Consider the following 21,881-nt stretch of genomic DNA (forward strand, 5'->3'; position numbering starts at 1 on the left):
AAGATACTTGCAAATTATATATTCAATAAGAGGTGTCACATATGTATAAAATGTATATTTATATAAAATATAACATATAAAAAGATATATTTTATATAAGTTATACATATATATATACCTCCAAAATATATAAAGAACTACAACTCAATACCAGAAACCCAAATAATCTAATTAAAAATGGGCAGAAGACATGAATATACATTTCTCCAAAGAAGACACAGAGATGGCCAACAGACACATGACCAGATGCTCAACATCACTAAGCATCAGGAAAATGCAAATCAAGACCACAATGAGATATCACCTAATACCTGTCAGAGTGACTAAAATCAAAAAGACAAGATATAACAAGTGTTGGTGAGGATGTGGAGAAAAAGGAACCTCTATGCACTATTGGTAAGAGTGTAAATTGGTACAGCCACTATGGAAAACTGTATGGAGGGTCCTCATAAAATTAAAGAAAGAACTACCGTGTGATCCAATAATTCCATTACTAGGTGTTTTACTAGGTGTTTATGCAGTGAAAACACTAATTCAAAAAAATATATGCACCTTTACATTAATATTACAGCATTATTTGTAATAGCCAAGATATGGAAGCAACCTATGTGTCCACTGGTAGATGAATTGATAAGGAAGATGCAACACACACACACACACACATACACACACACACACACACACACACATATATATACACATACACACACACATACATATATATACATATACATACACACACAATGGAATATTAAGCAGCCACACAAAGGATGAAATCTGCCATTTTTAATGACATGACTGTACCTAGAGGGTGTTTTTCTGAGTGAACTAAGAGAGAGACAAAATACGGTATGATTTCACTTATATGTGGAATCTAAAAGATAAAATGAATAAAAATGCAGAATTAGACCTATAAATACAGAGAACAAATACAGAGGGGAGGTGGTTAGGGGGATGGGAAAAATGGGTGAAGCAGAGTGAGAGATACAGGCTTCCAGTTATGGAATGAATAAATCTCAGGAATAAAAGGTACAGTATAGGGAATACAGTTTTTGGTATCATAATAGTATTGCATGGTGACAGTTGGTAGCTACACTTGTGGTGATCATAGTATAAAATGTAGAGTCATGGAATAACTTTGTTTTACACCTGAAAATAATGTAATATTGTGTGTGGACTATACTCAAATAAAAACATAAAAAAGAATTCTTAAATAATAATCTCCAGGCATGATTGCAGGATCATTGATGATCTTTCAGTGTTGCAAAAATCCTTAGTTGTAATACACTTTGGCATGTAACAACTGTTTTAAAGTATGCATTTGCAATTCCTAATTGAGAATAAGGTCCCAGATATTCCAGGTAAAACAGTCTTATACAGCAGGGGTGGGCAAACTACATTTAATGGCCAAATCCAGCTCAGCACCTAATTTTGTAAATAAAATTTTATTGGAGCACAAAAGAGCAAACCAAACTGTCACAAGGCCTTAAAAATAGTCATTTGCCCTTTCTCTGTTTCATAGAATATCTAATTTAAAAAGCATTTGCAGGGGTGCTTGGGTGGCTTAGTCAGTTAAGCGTCCACCTCTTGATTTCAGCTCAGGTCATGATCTCATGGGTTATTAGATAGAGCCCCATCTCAGGTTCTGTGATGACAGTGTGGAGCCTGCTTGGGATTCTCTCCCTCTCTCTCTCTCTCTCTCTGCCCCTCCCCCTTGTGCACATGCTTTCTCTGTCTCTCTCAAAATAAATAAATAAACTTAAAAATATAAAAAGCATTTGTAACCTATTGGACAGCATATTATAGTGGGAAAAAATACACTAACTGAGGATCTTGGCCACTTGAATCCACTAATAACTTATAATTGATTTATTTCAATTATTTGATGTAGAATATATCTCAAACTTTAATTCAATGGAATAGAAAAATCTTTTTTTATAAATTATTTAAATCACATGAAAACTTTCAAGAAATGTATCCTCTTTTGTAAGCTAGTTTTTTTTTTTTATTTTTTTAACGTTTATTTATTTTTGAGACAGAGAGAGACAGATCATGAATAGGGAAGGGGCAGAGAGAGAGGGAGACACAGAATCTGAAACAGGCTCCAAGCTCTGAGCTGTCAACACAGAGCCCGACGCGGGGCTCAAACTCATGGACTGTGAGATCATGACCTGAGCCGAAGTCGGATGCTTAACTGACTGAGCCACCCAGGCACCACTGTAAGCTAGTTTTTAAGAAATCAGTGCATAACCTGTAATTCAGCTGAGTTACCTAAATGATTCAAAGAGACAATATTTGAGTTTATTGTATAGGTTTAGAGCAAAAGCTAAATTTTTTACTTTTTTAATGTTATTTATTCTTGAGAGAGAGACAGAATGTGAGCAGGAGAGAGAGAGAGAGAGAGAGAGAGAGAGAGAGAGAGAGAGAGAGAGACAGACAGACAGAATCTGAAGCAGGCTCCAGGCTCTGAGCCATCAGCACAGTGCCCCATGCAGGGCTTGAACTTACAAACCATGAGATCATGACCTGAGCCAAAATGACCAGGTGTCCCAATAGCAAAAGCTAGATTTTCAAATCACTAACATGTATTAACAGATTTTCTACACGTATACTAATTTGAAGGGTGCACCCATAATCTGAAATAATACTTAGCTGAAGTTAAGGGCCTTATTAAATAATTTTAGGAATAGAGTAGTATGGATAATCTTTGTTAAATAGTGATATTATTCAGCCTTGATGAATCCGAGTAGATAAATGACCCAAAGTAAAGCAATATTTAGGGATCTTTCAAGAAAATCATTTATAAACTAATGTAAATACTTGTAAAGATTCTTACATTATAAAAATGATAAAGCTGGAGACCTTTGTCTTCTGGTCTACACAAGACAATAGACATGTCCATGAATGTTCCTACATGTAAGTATCTATTTAGACACAAACCTGTCAGGGAGCCTATTTTGAGGTAGATCTTGCTGCTAATGGATAGTGAGGCAGGGTCAGACTCATCAGGGAGACCCCTGCCTTTTGGGGGTTTGTATTTAACTAAAGGTATGTGGTCAAAAAACCCAGATTCTTTACTCTGATAGGAAATGCTCATAACAGGAGAGGCAGGAAGTGTTCTTGAGCCATTTACAGGGACAGAACAACATGGATCTTGTGTGTGTGGTATGTGTATGTATGTTTGGAGGAAGATGTCTCAGATTAAAGAGTCGTTATAATTGGGGTATTCTTGTATAGATGCTTCCTATGTTCCCATGTGTAGCTGTAGCATGAAGATGGGAAGTGAGAATGTCATTTTCCAGTACTTTCTGCCATCAGCCAACCTAGAGTTTGAAGGAGCCCAGAGTAGATGGAGCCTTGAATCCCCAGGGAGGTAAGTGGTTTGTAATTGTGGTTGAGGGATGATTTAGCAGTGTGCTTGTTCAGTCCATTGGAAGAGAAGACAGATGATTAGACTGGAAATGGATTTGTAAAATATTTTACTTTATTTATTTTAAAATTTTATTAAAAAAAATTTTTTTTAATGTTTATTTTTGAGACAGAGAGAGACAGAGCATGAATGGGGGAGGGTCAGAGAGAGAGAGGGAGACACAGAATCTGAAACAGGCTCCAGGTTCCGAGCTGTCAGCACAGAGCCCGACGCGGAGCTTGAACTCATGGACCCTAAGATCATGACCTGAGCCGAAGTCGGACGTTTAACTGACTGAGCTACCCAGGTGCCCCTAGAAATTTATTTTAAATTTAATTAGTATGATTTTTCCACACTTTGTATGTAACTGCATAATCATAGCCAAAATCACTTTAGATTTGTAAAAAGGACTTCAAGATTGTTAAATGGGAAAAAAGAATGTTCAATAATGTATTTTGTTAGAGTTCTTTAAAAGAAATCTCACAAACTATCCATAATATTTTCCAGGATTTGGGCATTAAGGTATCCATCTGAAATCTTTCTTTATAAATAGTGTTTTGGCTTAAAGAATAAGATGACTTTTCTTACTTCAGAGTCAAATAACTGGGCTATGTTTGATTTAAATCATGTTCATGTTATTTAAAAATTGAGTGATTAAAATATTTGAATCAGAAAAGCATAGTTTTTTGTTTATTAATTTGATCAGTGGAAGCTAAGCACTTGTCTCGATTTACCTCCTCCCCCCCTTTTTTTTCACTCCCTTGGTTCTTTGTGTAATGGACCAAATCATACCTCTCTGTTATAGATCCAGAGAGCTGCTTGTCTTTGAATAAGAATATTCAGAAAAGACATCAGGCATTTCCTTTCTCAAATTTTAAAATAAAGAGCCCCAGTATTTCCAGAGTGAATTTTAAGGTTTATGACTCTGAAAATTGCAAGTTAAGAAGCACATTAGCAATTATTTCTGAATTGCACCAAAAATTATGGGCCAGTTCAAAACAGATTGTTGATATTCTAATGTTACCATAGGTGCAACAAAAGTCCTTTGTAATAGAGATTTTTGTTTATGACTATATCCATGCCCTGTATCCCTTTTCTGAACATCATTGCTTTTTTCCTTTTTAACAATTTATTAAAAATAAATCCCTAGGGTATAATTTGGTCTGCTGCTTAGAACAGGTTAACAAAAGTGGAAAATTATATTTTTATTTCTGATCTTTGCCCATAGCAATTTAGTAGTAAGTTCAGTATCCGGGTCTCACCGTTACAAAAAAAAAAAAAAAAGTTTATTCCTTATTCTTAAAGGTACTTAATTATTAGTAGGAAAGATTTGATGCTATTTAGCAATCTTCTGATCAAAGCAGTATAAATACCCATCATTTTAACAGCACACAAGTATAAAAGCTAAGAAATTATCTTTAGTGTGAGGTTAGCCTCCCTACTCTTGATGATTTTGCTCAAATTGCATGGGTAACCTAGATACTGAAGCTGAGATATACATCCCTTTGAGGGAAAGGAAATTATTTCCTTTGCCTTTTGTTTCATTTTCTGCATAAAAGGAATTGCAGATATTTTGTAGATGAAAGGTTTTATTTATCTAAGGATTCCTTTGAACTCAAACTTTCTTGCTGAAGTTGCTCAGAAGGTTGTGTATGGGGAAAAACAGTCACACTGTAAGTGAAAAGTAGTCATTGTCAATAGCACTTAGCTAGAGGACAGTAAAATGGACAAAACATGGGCCTTAAAGTGGTAATAAAGTGCTTGCTTTGATGAACAGTTATCAGTAGCTTAATTGGGTATTTCATCATGTGCTGTGATGGGCTGTAGGTTATTTATCATGTTTGTGTATTCTCACTTATCTGAGTCTTCATACAAATGAAAGAAAGACCTCTGGGTAAGTATCTTTGAAAGGGGAATTCAAGTTGGACTTTGAACACTGTAATCAATTGGTTAGCCCATAAATATGTGAAAATACAGGTATTGGAAATAATAGTTTACCTCTTGTTTTTGATCTCCCGTTTTCTTTCATTAGTTAGCCCTTTGGAGCTGGAAAACCCTTGATTGCTTCTGCCCAGCCGCTCACAACCATTCTGCTCTATCTACTTCTGTTAGTGATTACATTAGCTCAACAGCATTTAACTACAGTTTTCACGGTCGATTATTAATGAAAGTTTCATTTTATCTGTAGTATTACTTTGCCAACAAAACTGCTGTGAAGTTAATTACCTGGCGGTTTTTTAAAGGATAAAATTGAAAGAAATGGCTTTTGCTGTTAAATTGTCATGCAGACCTACTTTTGTCATTACAGGATAACAACAGATCCCTTTGATAACTAAGGCAGGTAGGTCAGCTGCTCTCTCTTGTTCAAATGGTTGATGAAATATTCACAAAACCGCAATCTGGCAAGGTCTGGAACCTATGGCTTTGCAATTTGGATGACATTTGATTATGTCCTTTGTAGATTGTTCGTGTTCTTTGAACTTGGTTGAAAAAAAATGTTTATGTTTCAACCTGCTGAGCTCCTCACATTTAAAAGAGAATAAGTGGCTTCTACAAATCAAGGCACCCCAGGCAGCAAAGACTTGTCTCACAAACAATGGCTGAGAGAGACACCTGGCTGCAGGCACATCAAGAGGCTGCATTGTTAAACCAGCTGAATTGTGGAGAATGGATGTTCAGCAAATGACAGTCCCTAAAAAGCCAGTGTACTTATAGGCTAAATATTCCTATCTGTCTTGACTCATTTAAAAATTATTCTCTATAAAAATATTGAGGTAATGGTTTTAAGATTTTTTAAGCTTTTATTTTAATCACCTGATGCTCATCATGCCAAGTGCGCTGCTTAATTCTCATCACCTATTTTACCCATCCCCCCATTCACCTCCCTCCAGTAACCATCAGTTTACTCTCTATAGTTATGAGTCTGTTTCTTAGTTTGTCTCTCTCTCTCTCTTTTTTCCCTTTCCTCATTTGTTTTGTTTCTTAAATTCCACATGTGAGTGATATCATATGGTATGTGTCTTTCTGTCACTGACTGACTTTGCTTAGCATTGTACTCTCTAGCTCCATCCATGTCCTTGCAAGTTGCAAGGTTTCTTTCTTTTTTTTAATAGCTGAATAATATTCCATTGTATATATACCATGGATCTAATGTATCCATCCATCAATTGATGGACACTTGGGCTGCTTCTATATCTTGGCTCTTGTAAATAATTCTGCTATAAACATAGGGGTGCTTGTATCCCTTTGAATTAGCGTTTTTGTATTCTTTGGATAAATACCCAGTAGTGTGAATGTTGGATCATATGGTCATTCTATTTAAAAAAAAATTTAAAGGGTATTTATTTTGAGAGAAACAGAGAGACTGAGCAGGGGAGGGTTAGAGAGAGGGGGACAGAGGATCCGAAGTGGGCTCCATGCTGACAGATGACAGTAGAGAGCCTGATGTGGGGCTCTAACTCGCAAGCTATGAGATCATGAGCTGAGCCAAAGTCGGACGCTCAACTGACTGAGCCACATACGCACCCTGGTCATTCTATTTTTAATTTGGGGGGAACCTCTGTACTGGTTTCCAGAGTGTCTGCACCAGTTTGCATTTCCACAAGCAGTGTAAGAGGGTTCCCCTTTCTCTGCATCCTTGCCAACACCTGTTGTCTTTTATGTTGTTGATTTTAGCCATTCTGACAGGTGTGAGGTGATATCTCGTTGTAGTTTTGATTTTCATATCTCTAATGATAAGTGATGATGAGCATCTTTTCATCTGTCTATTGGCCATCTATATGTCTTCTTGGGAGAAATTCTGTTCATGTTGTCAGCCCATTGGATTATTTGGGTTTTGGAGTGTTAAGTTTTATAGATTCTTATGTATTTTGGATACTAACCCTTTATCAGATATGTCATTTGTAAATATCTTCTCTCATCCCATAGGTTGCCTTTTAGTTATGTTGATTGTTTCAGGAAGTGAGAACTGTGCATTGGAAGGGTATAGGTGGGGGCAGTGATGGTGAGAGGATTAACACAGAGGTTTGCTGTTCATTAGTAAAGTATGTTATCCTTCGGCCTTTTCTCAGGAGACAGAATAGAGATTGGTATGCTTTTAATACACTTTTGTTTGTTGGACATGCCTTAATTAATTTTTCCAAGTAGAATGTGAATAATTATTTGTGCCATCTTCTAGAATTTATTGGCGATAGTGGGACCTATACCTACTTATCAACTCCGTCCTGGTGTGGCCCTGCAATAGATTATCACTCTTTTCTGGGAAAGGACAGGTGGGATATCTCTGTCACTTGCCCTAAACATTTTCTGTTTGTTTTTTGGTTTAGGATTTTTAGGATGATGTGTATTTTTAACACACACTTAAAATTTCTTTAATGTTTAATACTTTCTTGACAACAGATTTTGCTGTCTTATGTGATGTTCATTCACATGTCCTAAATAGTTTTATCGACTTCTACCTCCGATAATAAATTCCCTGAAAAATGGTTCATTGAATACTGTCATCTTATTTTTTAGATATAGCATTTTGATGCAACATGACCACAAGCTCCATTTCTTTTTGTTTCTAGAACTTTGGACTTTACAAATCATAATAATTTTTCCCAGTTCCTTGAAACTCATCTTAGATAAAATAGGCCCACAGTCTGCTTTTGTTATATTATGAATATCTTGAATTTTACTAATTTTTTTGCTTAAAAATAACCTTCTCTGGGGTGTCTGGGTATCTCAGTTGTTTAAGGTCTGACACTCGATCTCAGCTCAGGTCTTGATATTAGGGTTGTGAGTTCAAGCCCCACTTTGGGATCCATATTGGACATGGAGTCTACTTAAAAAAATACAAAATAAATAAAAATAATCCTTCCTGTTTTTTTCCCCAGGAAATTATTTAGTTACTTTCTAAGATATCTTTCTTTTGCAACTGTTTTCATTTGGAGGATAGATTATTAAACCTTTGTAGCAAATGCATATTTACATATTGAATGGCCCCAATTAGTGAGAAATGTTGCATTTTGAATGTATTAAAGGGGAGTCCATTAATCCAAATGAGAAAAAAAGGGACTGTCTTTAATTTTGGAATTATATGTAAACTGTACTATTGAAAAAGGCACACTGAAGAAAACCTCCTCTTATCCCTGGTGAATTTGAATATATATGTACATACATTATAATCCATAAGGGGTAAGAAAACACTAGTTTCCTTCAGTGTGTTAGACACACGCACACACACACATACACACACACGTGAAGTTACTAAACTTTTTTGAAAAGTTTATATTTTAGACTTTGGTTGTTTCCATACAGCCAGATATGCATGTTTATAGTACAACTCACTTTAATAATTTCATAATTTGCCTCATAGTAAAATACCTCTTTCTGTTTTAAACAAATTACCTTGGTCTTTTAAGAAAGGATATCAGGAAAATATGATTTTTTTAATTGTATTTTATCCTCAAAGCTCGTCCAAAAGCTTTAGGATTCTCACACAAAGTAGGAAGCATTTACTCAGAAAGTAAATCCAAAGAGGATTTATATGAGACCAACTAACCAAGCAGGGAGTGAATTTCCAAATTCACAGAATAAAAAGGTTTATTAAAATATGTCAGCTCATCACTTCGAGACTGTGCTTTTGAAATAGCCAGTGGCCCTCCTTTAGGTGATTCCAAACAGTGGTTCATTTTCTTATAGTTAATAAGAATGAATAAATAGAGAAAGAAGTATTCTAGCTAATATTTAATCTCTAGATGCTGGCATGTACCACCATGTTGTATAACTATGCTTCTATTTATGGTTCAAGTATTTGTTTTGTTACATTTAAATTATAAAAATAATTTCATTCCCTAACCATTTAAAGTGGATCCTAGCTGAGCTTAAATTGACAATAAGCATCTTACTGTTTGCTGAGCCAGTGTGCTGGTGACCTGTAAGGACATCTATTAGCATACATTGATATGCCTAAAAAAATTGTTTTAGGTAAAAGCGGAAAGAATTTTTTTTTTAATTGCAGGAGCATCTCAGGCTGAGATGGGAGAAATATCAACAATGGAGGAACCAGAATGGCTACAGCCCATTTGGAATTTGAGCCCTGAGTGTGGTAGAGGAAAAAGCTGAAGGAGCTGCTTTCATGAGAAATGCCATGATACTTGCATGATATTTGTGAGAGGGTCTAGGCTGCTCCAAGGACAGTGATAGAGTATGTGAGAGGAACTTTTCCCAACCTCAGTAATGGGCACTTTGGCTTGGGCACAGATATTTCACAGGGTACATGAAACAATGGCAGTGAATAGCAATTTTCATGCTGGACAGGAACCTCCAGAAGGCGAAGTTGAGACAGATAATGGCAGATTTATTCTTTGCCTTCTAGGGACTCCCAGAAATACTGGGCAGGGGATCCTTCCGGGGACTGGAGTCTTTCCTTCATGAGTCAGTAGTGATATTGACCCAGTGAATTTTAGATGTCTTCTACTGCTAATGTACCAGTATCTGCTGGAGACATCCACATTGTCTTTATGGTATTTCAAAATTTCTGTGATTATTATTTTTAATGAAAGATGTATCTTTTTTATGTATCATATTTTAATGAAAGGTATATCTAATTACAACTAAACAAATAAAAAAACTCCACAAACCTGACTGATATTCACTAACATAGTTTTGCTTCTACAGTCTGAGTTCATTACAAAACTTCTCAAATGTCTTTGTGCATATTAATGAATTTAATAATTAGATGAGGAATGAGGGAGAACATGTTCAGAAGCACTTAGTCAACGTTATTAAAATACAATCTGTAAATTGTGTCTATATTTGTTGAAAAGATTGCATTCTCAGTTTGAGAATTTAAGAATTACATACTAAATATCAGCTAACTTATTTGATAGTAAAACTAAGATTACAATTCTATTTATTTAGTGTTAGAACATAGCATTAAAGGGGTGCTTGGGTGGCTCAGTCAGTTCAGCATCTGGCTCTTGATTTTGGCTCAGGTCATGATCTCATGGTTCATGGGTTTGAGCTTCATGTCCGTATTGAGCGTGGAGCATGCTTGGGATTGTCTCTCCCTCTCTCTCTGCCCCTCTCCTACTCATACTTTCTGTCTCTTTCAAAATAAATAAATAAACTTCTAAAAAAAGAACATGGCATTAAACTAAAGCATACTTTATTTTAGTATGCTATGCTAGAAAAATGGAGATGTGTTAGCTAGACACTGATTGGTTTTTAACATACCCTATGCTAAATTATTTCACTCTAGAAGTTCAAAAAGCTTCAGATTGGGGAATACTATTGCTGTACTATGGGATGTTGTGATTCAATATTAGTACATTTATTTATTTTTGTTTCATGCTTCTGCTTATTTTGTAATGATTTGGGCTGTGTAGCTGAGAAAAATTTCCATTGTTGTCCAAAAATTGTTAAAAAAATATTTATTTTATTTGCATTCTTTCACTGCTGAAGCAACAGCATGCTCTTCTACTTATTGACTGAACGATACTCAACAAGTAATTTATTTTCTTTTTGTCTCAGTTTTGTCTTACCCTGAAAAGGGTGGATAAAAGAAGCCCTAATAATGATGTGTTCAGGAACTGAAGTATGGTGCATCCCAGCATCTGGTTGTTGGGCATTTTCCTTCCTTCTTGCAATGAACTTCTTATAAACAGCCAAGTCTTGGTCTCAAATTCCAGCTTGTAGTCTTTTTTCTACCCAGCGTTCTAGGCTTGTAATTCTGTTGTCTTCACATCATACTTCTGTATACTTAGACTTGCCACTGTTAATAACATGGGAAAGTGTATTTTTAGTTTTTGTTTCTTCATTTTTTATTTTATTTTAGAGAGAGAGTGAGAGTGTGAGTGGGGAAGGGCAGAGGAAGAAAGACAGAGAGAGAGAGAGAGAGAGGGAGAGAGAGAGAGAGAGAGAGAGAGAGAGAGAGAGAGAGAGAGAGAGAGAGAATCTTAAGCAGGCTCCACGCTTAGTGTGGAGCCCATTGTGGGGCTTGATCCTGTGACTCTGGGATCACGACCTGAGCTGAAATCAAGAGTCAGATGCTAAATGGACTGAGCCACCCATGCACCCCTATTTATTTTTAATTTCAGTAAATCTCCAATTCCATTATTTCCTTTGAGATGTGTTTTACATTTTTCATTTCTCTTACCTTTCTAACAGCACATTTCTAGTTTGGATCCTAATCACTTCCTGCAAGGATTACTGAGCAACACCTGGCAGGTATCTCTCACAGCAGATTTACCCCCCTTCATATGATGTGAATTATATTACTAGAGTTACTTTTCTTAAAAATTGTACTGTTCGAGGAGGACGCTGCGCTCACCGCACATCCTGCTGATCACTTAGATTCCACCTACACCTGCCTAAATAACCCAGAAAACCGCCAGAGGATTAGCAGAACGGAGTCGCCGGAGCCAAACGCAGACGAGAGGCCCACGGAAGAGGGTAGGAAGGGCAGCAAGGTGGGGCGCGCTCCACGGACTGGCGGGAGGGAGCCGGGGCGGAGGGGCGGCTCGCCGGCCAAGCAGAGCCCCTGAGTCTGGCTTGCAAAAGCCGAGGGGCCTGACGGACTGTGTTTCGACAGCAAGCACGACTTAGCCTCTGGGAGGTCATAAGTTAACAGCTCTGCTCGGAAAGCGGGAAGGCTGGAGGTCAAAGGGAGGGAGAGCTGCTGAGCCCCCTGACGACAGAGCTCAGTTTGGTGGGGAACAAAGGCGCTCGCCAGCGCCATCTCCCCCGCCCATCCCCCAGCCAAAATCCCAAAGAGAACCAGTTCCTGCGAGGGAACTTGCTCCCTCCGCGCAAACACCCAACTCTGTGCTTCTGCGGAGCCAAACCTCCGGCAGCTGATCTGACTCCCTCCCGCTGCCACAGGGCCCCTCCTGAAGAGGATCACCTAAGGAGAAGCGATCCAAGCCTGCCCCTCCTGCCCCTGTGCACCTTGCCTACCCACCCCAGCTAATACGCCAGATCCCCAGCATCACAAGCCTGGCAGTGTGCCAGTAGCCCAGACGGGCCACCCCACCCCACAGTGAATCCCGCCCCTAGGAGAGGGGAAGAGAAGGCACACACCAGTCTGACTGTGGCCCCAGCGGTGGGCTGGGGCAGACATCAGGTCTGACTGCAGCCCCACCCACCAACTCCAGTTATACACCACAGCACAGGGGAGGTGCCCTGCAGGTCCTCACCACACCAGGGACTATCCAAAATGACCAAGAGGAAGAATTCCCCTCAGAAGAATCTCCAGGAAATAACAACAGCTAATGAGCTGATCAAAAAGGATTTAAATAATATAACAGAAAGTGAATTTAGAATAATAGTCATAAAATTAATCGCTGGGCTTGAAAACAGTATACAGGACAGCAGAGAATCTCTTGCTACAGAGATCGAGGGACTAAGGAACAGTCACGAGGAGCTGAAAAACGCTTTAAACGAAATGCATAACAAAATGGAAACCACCACAGCTCGGCTTGAAGAGGCAGAGGAGAGAATAAGTGAACTAGAGGATAAAGTTATGGAAAAAGAGGAAGCTGAGAAAAAGAGAGATAAAAAAATCCAGGAGTATGAGGGGAAAATTAGAGAACTAAGTGATACACTAAAAAGAAATAATATACGCATAATTGGTATCCCAGAGGAGGAAGAGAGAGGGAAAGGTGCTGAAGGGGTACTTGAAGAAATCATAGCTGAGAACTTCCCTGAACTGGGGAAGGAAAAAGGCATTGAAATCCAAGAGGCACAGAGAACTCCCTTCAGACGTAACTTGAATCGATCTTCTGCACGACATATCATAGTGAAACTGGCAAAATACAAGGATAAAGAGAAAATTCTGAAAGCAGCAAGGGGTAAACGTGCCCTCACATATAAAGGGAGACCTATAAGACTCGTGACTGATCTCTCTTTTGAAACTTGGCAGGCCAGAGGGTTCCCGTTTCTCCACATCCTCTCCAGCATCTATAGTCTCCTGATTTGTTCATTTTGGCCACTCTGACTGGCGTGAGGTGATACCTGAGTGTGGTTTTGATCGGTATTTCCCTGATAAGGAGCGACGCTGAACATCTTTTCATGTGCCTGTTGGCCATCCGGATGTCTTCTTTAGAGAAGTGTCTATTCATGTTTTCTGCCCATTTCTTCACTGGGTTATTTGTTTTTCGGGTGTGGAGTTTGGTGAGCTCTTTATAGATTTTGGATACTAGCCCTTTGTCCGATATGTCATTTGCAAATATCTTTTCCCATTCCGTTGGTTGCCTTTTAGTTTTGTTGGTTGTTTCCTTTGCTGTGCAGAAGCTTTTTATCTTCATAAGGTCCCAGTAATTCACTTTTGCTTTTAATTCCCTTGCCTTTGGGGATGTGTCGAGTAAGAGATTGCTACGGCTGAGGTCAGAGAGGTCTTTCCCTGCTTTCTCCTCTAAGGTTTTGATGGTTTCCTGTCTCACATTCAGGTCCTTTATCCATTTTGCATTGTTGGTGGGAATGCAAATTGGTGCAGCCGCTCTGGAAAGCAGTGTGGAGGTTCCTCAGAAAATTAAAAATAGACCTACCCTATGACCCAGCAATAGCACTGCTAGGAATCTACCCAAGGGATACAGGAGTACTGATGCATAGGGCCACTTGTACCCCAATGTTCATAGCAGCACTCTCAACAATAGCCAAATTATGGAAAGAGCCTAAATGTCCATCAACTGATGAATGGATAAAGAAATTGTGGTTTATATACACAATGGAATACTACGTGGCAATGAGAAAAAATGAAATATGGCCTTTTGTAGCAACGTGGATGGAACTGGAGAGTGTGATGCTAAGTGAAATAAGCCATACAGAGAAAGACAGTTACCATATGGTTTCACTCTTATGTGGACCCTGAAAAACTTAACAGGAACCTATGGGGGAGGGGAAGGAAAAAAAAAAACAGGTTAGAGTGGGAGAGAGCCAAAGCATAAGAGACTGTTAAAAACTGAGAACAAACTGAGGGTTGATGGGGGTTGGGAGGGAGGAGAGGGTGGGTGATGGGTATTGAGGAGGGCACCTTTTGGGATGAGCACTGGGTGTTGTATGGAAACCAATTTGTCAATAAATTTCATAAAAAAAAAAAAAAAGAAACTTGGCAGGCCAGAAAGAATTGGCACGAGATTTTCAGGGTGCTAGACAGAAAAATATGCAGCCAAGAATCCTTTATCCATCAAGTCTGTCATTTACGATAGAAGGAGAGATAAAGGTCTTCCCAAACAAACAAAAACTGAAGGAATTTGTCACCACTAAACCAGCCCTACAAGAGATTTTAAGGGGGACCCTGTGAGACAAAGTCCCAGAGACATCACTACAAGCATAAAACATACAGACACCACAATGACTCTAAACCCGTATCTTTCTATAATAACACTGAATGTAAATGGATTAAATGCACCAACCAAAAGACATAGGGTATCAGAATGGATAAAAACCAAGACCCATCTATTTGCTGTCTACAAGAGACTCATTTTAGACCTGAGGACACCTTTAGATTGAGACTGAGGGGATGGAGAACTATTTATCATGCGACTGGAAGCCAAAAGAAAGCTGGAGTAGCCATACTTATATCAGACAAACTAGACTTTAAGTTAAAGGCTGTAACAAGAGATGAAGAAGGACATTATATAATAGTTACAGGGTCTATCCATCAGGAAGAGCTAACAATTATAAATGTCTATGCGCCGAATACCGGAGCCCCCAAATATATAAAACAATTACTCATAAACATAAGCAACCTTATTGATAAGAATGTGGTAATTGCAGGGGACTTTAACACCCCACTTACAGAAATGGATAGATCATCTAGACACACGGTCAATAAAGAAACAAGGGCCCTGAATGAGACATTGGATCAGATGGACTTGACAGATATATTTAGAACTCTACATCCCAAAGCAACAGAATATACTTTCTTCTCGAGTGCACATGGAACATTCTCCAAGATAGATCATATACTGGGTCACAAAACAGCCCTTCATAAGTTTACAAGAATTGAAATTATACCATGCATACTTTCAGACCACAATGCTATGAAGCTTGAAATCAACCACAGGAAAAAGTCTGGAAAACCTCCAAAAGCATGGAGGTTAAAGAACACCCTACTAACGAATGAGTGGGTCAACGAGGCAATTAGAGAAGAAATTAAAAAATATATGGAAACAAACGAAAACGAAAATACAACAATCCGAACACTTTGGGACGCAGCGAAGGCAGTCCTGAGAGGAAAATACATTGCAGTCCAGGCCTATCTCAAGAAACAAGAAAACTCCCAAATACAAAATCTAACAGCACACCTAAAGGAACTAGAAGCAGAACAGCAAAGGCAGCCAAAACCCAGCAGAAGAAGAGAAATAATAAAGATGAGAGCAGAAATAAACAATATAGAATCTAAAAAAACTGTAGAGCAGATCAACGAAACCAAGAGTTGGTTTTTTGAAAAAATAAACAAAATTGACAAACCTCTAGCCAGGCTTCTCAAAAAGAAAAGGGAGATGACCCAAATAGATAAAATCATGAATGAAAATGGAATTATTACAACCAATCCCTCAGAGATACAAACAATTATCAGGGAATACTATGAAAAATTATATGCCAACAAATTGGACAACCTGGAAGAAATGGACAAATTCCTGAACACCCACACTCTTCCAAACTCAATCAGGAGGAAATAGAAAGCTTGAACAGACCCATAACCAGCGAAGAAATTGAATCGGTTATCAAAAATCTCCCAACAAATAAGAGTCCAGGACCAGATGGCTTCCCAGGGGAGTTCTACCAGACGTTTCAAGCAGAGATAATACCTATCCTTCTCAAGCTATTCCAAGAAATAGAAAGGGAAGGAAAACTTCCAGACTCATTCTATGAAGCCAGTATGACTTTGATTCCTAAACCAGACAGAGACCCAGTAAAAAAAGAGAACTACAGGCCAATATCCCTGATGAATATGGATGCAAAAATCCTCAATAAGATACTAGCAAATCGAATTCAACGGCATATAAAAAGAATTATTCACCATGACCAAGTGGGATTCATTCCTGGGATGCAGGGCTGGTTCAACATTCGCAAATCAATCAACGTGATACATCACATTAACAAAAAAAAAGAGAAGAACCATATGATCCTGTCAATCGATGCAGAAAAGGCCTTTGACAAAATCCAGCACCCTTTCTTAATAAAAACCCTTGAGAAAGTGGGGATAGAAGGAACATACTTAAAGATCATAAAAGCCATTTATGAAAAGCCCACAGCTAACATCATCCTCAATGGGGAAAAACTGAGAGCTTTCTCCCTGATATCAGGAACACGACAAGGATGCCCACTCTCACCGCTGCTGTTTAACATAGTGCTGGAAGTTCTAGCATCAGCAATCAGACAACAAAAGGAAATCAAAGGCATCAAAATTGGCAAAGATGAAGTCAAGCTTTCGCTTTTTGCAGATGACATGATATTATACATGGAAAATCCGATAGACTCCACGAAAAGTCTGCTAGACCTGATACATGAATTCAGTAAAGTTGCAGGATACAAAATCAATGTACAGAAATCAGTTGCATTCTTATACACTAACAATGAAGCAACAGAAAGACAAAGAAATTGATCCCCTTCACAATTGCACCAAAAAGCATAAAATACCTAGGAATAAATCTAACCAAAGATGTAAAGGATCTGTATGCTGAAAACTATAGAAATCTTATGAAGGTAATTGAAGAAGATTTAAAGAAATGGAAAGATACCTAGGAATAAATACCTAGGAATAAATCTAACCAAATACCTAGGAATAAATACCTAGGAATAAATAAAATACCTAGGAATAAATCTAACCAAAGATGTAAAGGATCTGTATGCTGAAAACTATAGAAATCTTATGAAGGTAATTGAAGAAGATTTAAAGAAATGGAAAGACATTCCCTGCTCATGGATTGGAAGAATAAATATTGTCAAAATGTCAATACTACCCTAAGCTATCTACATATTCAATGCAATCCCAATCAAAATTGCACCAGCATTCTTCTCGAAACTAGAACAAGCAATCCTAAAATTCATATGGAACCACAAAAGGCCCCGAATAGCCAAGGGAATTTTGAAGAAGAAGACCAAAGCAGGAGGCATCACAATGCCAGACTTTAGCCTCTACTACAAAGCTGTCATCATCAAGACAGCATGGTATTGGCACAAAAACAGACATATAGACCAATGGAATAGAATAGAAACCCCAGAACTAGACCCACACACGTATGGCCAACTCATCTTTGACAAAGCACGAAAGAACATCCAATGGAAAAAAGACAGCCTCTTTAACCAATGGTGCTGGGAGAACTGGACAGCAACATGCAGAAGGTTGAAACTAGACCACTTTCTCACACCATTCACAAAAATAAACTCAAAATGGATAAAGGACCTAAATGTGAGACAGGAAACCATCAAAACCTTAGAGGAGAAAGCAGGAAAAGACCTCTCTGACCTCAGCCGTAGCAAAATCTTACTCGACACATCCCCAAAGGCAAGGGAATTAAAAGCAAAAGTGAATTACTGGGACCCTATGAAGATAAAAAGCTTCTGCACAGCAAAGGAAACAACCAACAAAACTAAAAGGCAACCAACGGAATGGGAAAAGATATTTGCAAATGACATATCGGACAAAGGGCTAGTATCCAAAATCTATAAAGAGCTCACCAGACTCCACACCCGAAAAACAAATAACCCAGTGAAGAAATGGGCAGAAAACATGAATAGACACTTCTCTAAAGAAGACATCCGGATGGCCAACAGGCACATGAAAAGATGTTCAGCGTCGCTCCTTATCAGGGAAATACCGATCAAAACCACACTCAGGTATCACCTCACGCCAGTCAGAGTGGCCAAAATGAACAAATCAGGAGACTATAGATGCTGGAGAGGATGTGGAGAAACGGGAACCCTCTTGCACTGTTGGTGGGAATGCAAATTGGTGCAGCCGCTCTGGAAAGCAGTGTGGAGGTTCCTCAGAAAATTAAAAATAGACCTACCCTATGACCCAGCAATAGCACTGCTAGGAATTTATCCAAGGGATACAGGAGTACTGATGCATAGGGCCACTTGTACCCCAATGTTCATAGCAGCACTCTCAACAATAGCCAAACTATGGAAAGAGCCTAAATGTCCATCAACTGATGAATGGATAAAGAAATTGTGGTTTATATACACGATGGAATACTACGTGGCAATGAGAAAAAATGAAATATGGCCTTTTGTAGCAACGTGGATGGAACTGGAGAGTGTGATGCTAAGTGCAATAAGCCATACAGAGAAAGACAGATACCATATGGTTTCACTCTTATGTGGACCCTGAGAAACTTAACAGGAACCCATGGGGGAGGGGAAGAAAAAAAAAAGGTTAGAGTGGGAGAGAGCCAAAGCATAAGAGACTGTTAAAAACTGAGAACAAACTGAGGGTTGATGGGGGTTGGGAGGGAGGAGAGGGTGGGTGATGGGTATTGAGGAGGGCACCTTTTGGGATGAGCACTGGGTGTTGTATGGAAACCAATTTGACAATAAATTTCATATATAAAATAAAAAGAATTTCATTCCTTTTTAAGGCTGAATAGTACTCCATTGTATGCATAGATTGCATTTTGTTTATCTCTTTATCTTTTTATAGGCAACTAGCTTGTTTCTACATTTTGGCTGTTGTGAATAATGCATCCATAAACATTGGTGTTCAGACATCTGTTTGAGTCCTTGCTTTCAGTTCTTTTTTGTGACTATCCAGTAGTGGTACTGTGGATCATTCTATGCTTAATTTATTGAGTAATGATCATTCTGTCTTCTCTGGTGGTTGTTTCATTTTACACTCCCAGCATCAATATACAGGAGTTCCAGTTTCTCGAAATTCTTGCCAACACTTGTTATTTTCTGGGTTTTTTTTTTTTTTTTTTTTTTTTTGGATAACAGTCAGCCTAACGGGTTTGAAGTGGTATCTCATTGTGGTTTTGATTTATATTTCCCTAATGATTGTGAAGTCAATTATGTTTGGCCATTTTTATATCTTCTTTGGAGAAATTCACGTCCTTTGTTTTTGAATTGGATTATTATTATTTATTGATGAGGACCTTTTAAACAGCATATATTAAAAAAAGTTTAAAACATTTATGAAGACTTAAGTCATCACAGGGAACATGACTAATCCTCTGAGTGTATGATGCACTGTGACACCGTTGAGGAGGATAGGGCTTTCCAATGGCCCAGATGCCTAGCTTATTAAGTTATTGGAAATGTTGTTTATGTTTTCTACCAATTCCTTTGTTTATAACAGCTGTTCTCTTTGGTGTCAGCATGAATATCTATATTTAGTTTTTTTTTTTAACTTGATGTCTTACTCTGATTTTTCTCTTGGAAACTAGATGATTCAATTTTTTGCAATCGTGAATAAATTTAGACTAAATAGTTTCTCATGAAGGCCTAAGAGACTCATCTATGGGTAAAGAGAAGAAATTTTATTGTATAGAATTCACAATGTCAAACATATAGCTTACTTTTGTTTCTTGTTGATGGGGCTAGGTAAGATTTCTTCCTTTTCTTTTTCTCTAGAAGTGAGATTTTGCAGGGTAAGCTTCTCGAGTGTAGCAGCTGTATTTGGTTGTTTATTTACTCTCTATTACTCTATCATGTTTAATAGTCAGTAGTTATCTAATGAATGTATTTTAGTTGCTTTGTGGTTGGTTCATTCAGGTTGTATCACAGGACAGTTTCCATGGTGATTTTAACCATTTTTTTCATTTATTAATTGATTCTAAAATTATGGCCATTATTTAAGGAAAGGCCTTGAAATTTATGATGCTTTAAAATAAATCTCAATTTATCAATAGGCTTCACTGTGTTATAGATAATCATAAAACTTAGAGGTTTAAAAGGACATCATTAGCTCATTAGCTCATTCACTGATGTTTTTATGGGTTGCCAATTTGGAATAGGCTCATCTGGGCAGTTTTTCTGGTGCTTTCACCTGAGTTCATCCCTTGGGTGTAGTCAACTACACCCGGGCTAGGTAGGCCCGGATCTGGTTGGTTCCAGATGACTTTACTCACAAGTGTAGCATGTGGGTTGGGTACCAAAGTTACTGGGTCACTTATCTACCCTCTAGCAGGCTAGTCCAGATTTCTTCTCAGGGTTCCAAAAGCAACAGGAAAGGGCAGGCTCCAGTGTGCAAGCTTTCTTCATGTCTGTCTCATATTTGCTAAGGGTTTTTGGCCAGAGAAGTCACATGGCTAAGCCCAGATTCAGGAGAAAGAGAACTAGATTCTATCGCTACATGGAAGGAGCTGCAACTTACTATGATAATTTTTTTGTTTTCACTCTACCACAATGTCAGTATCAACACATGACCTTGTTTTGTTGGTGTGGTATAAGCCCCATGTGAAAACCATATCTTCAAAATATGACATTAATATGTTTTAAACATAGATTGAAGACATACATACAGGATCTGAAATGGCATGAGGCTTGGATATCTTCTTTGAATTTATAGTTTAAAGTATTTTTCAGTAGGTTCTTTTTAAAGTTTATTTATTTATTTTTGAGGGGGGGAGGGGCAGAGAGAGAGGGAGACAGAGAATCAATCTCAAGCAGTCTCCGCACTGTCAGCACAGAGCCCGATGTGGGGCTTGAACTCATGAACTGTGAGATCATGACCTGAGCTGAAATCAAGAGTTGGACACTTAACTGACTGAACCACCCAGGTGCCCCAACACATTGTTTGTTTGTTTGTTTAAATCAATTGCTCACCTTTTTGTCAGATTCTTTAGGGTATGAAAATTACTAAAATACCAAAATCACTGTGCATTGATCATATAAGACAATTGAATGACAAAAATTTTAACACGAGGTCACTCCCAAAGTAGATTTGTCCTTTTAAACTTTAATTTCTATACAATATCAAAAAAAAGGAAGAATGTAGTAAAAAAAAAAAAAGCACAGATAGAGTAAAATTGTAGTCATAAATCTGTGGAAGTTACCTAAGTTATTTGGAAGCTAATTATGACTGTGTGCAAAGCAAATGATGTGAGAACTGAATTAATGAAGACTAGCTACCACCCACAAGCTAATGAGGCATGCTTTATACCAATAGTGCCACAAATTGAAAAATTAAACCTCTTGGTGGAAAGAATAAAGGAGCAGGACACGTTAAGAATAACATGCAAAGCCAAAGAAGTTCCCAAAGGCCCTTTCTTCAATTATTGGTCTTTGCTTGCTTTTGTATGATGTGAAATATAGAGTGTAAAATCCTTGAAATTCCCTTATCTTTTGCCCCTACCCTCATAGGAATTTATAGACACTATAGTTTGCTTTAGCCCCACAGAGTCAATGTAGTGCTAGTGTTCAAATGCATTTCCATTTCTCAGATGCTGGCACTTAATTTCATATATATATGAGCTTATAATATATAAAATCAAAAGGAATATATATTTATCTGTTTTTACAGATATATTTATATATG

At 38.0% G+C, this 21,881-nt stretch overlaps 1 long non-coding RNA gene across 2 annotated transcripts in view; it reads left to right on the forward strand.

Moving 5' to 3' along the window:
• Positions 1-21,881, forward strand: part of LOC109500179 — a 522,281-nt gene that overhangs the window by 33,683 nt on the left and 466,717 nt on the right. The window lies entirely within an intron of this gene.

This window comes from Felis catus, chromosome B2 (genome assembly GCF_018350175.1).
Source record: "Felis catus isolate Fca126 chromosome B2, F.catus_Fca126_mat1.0, whole genome shotgun sequence".
In the NCBI taxonomy this organism is placed as follows: domain Eukaryota; kingdom Metazoa; phylum Chordata; class Mammalia; order Carnivora; family Felidae; genus Felis; species Felis catus.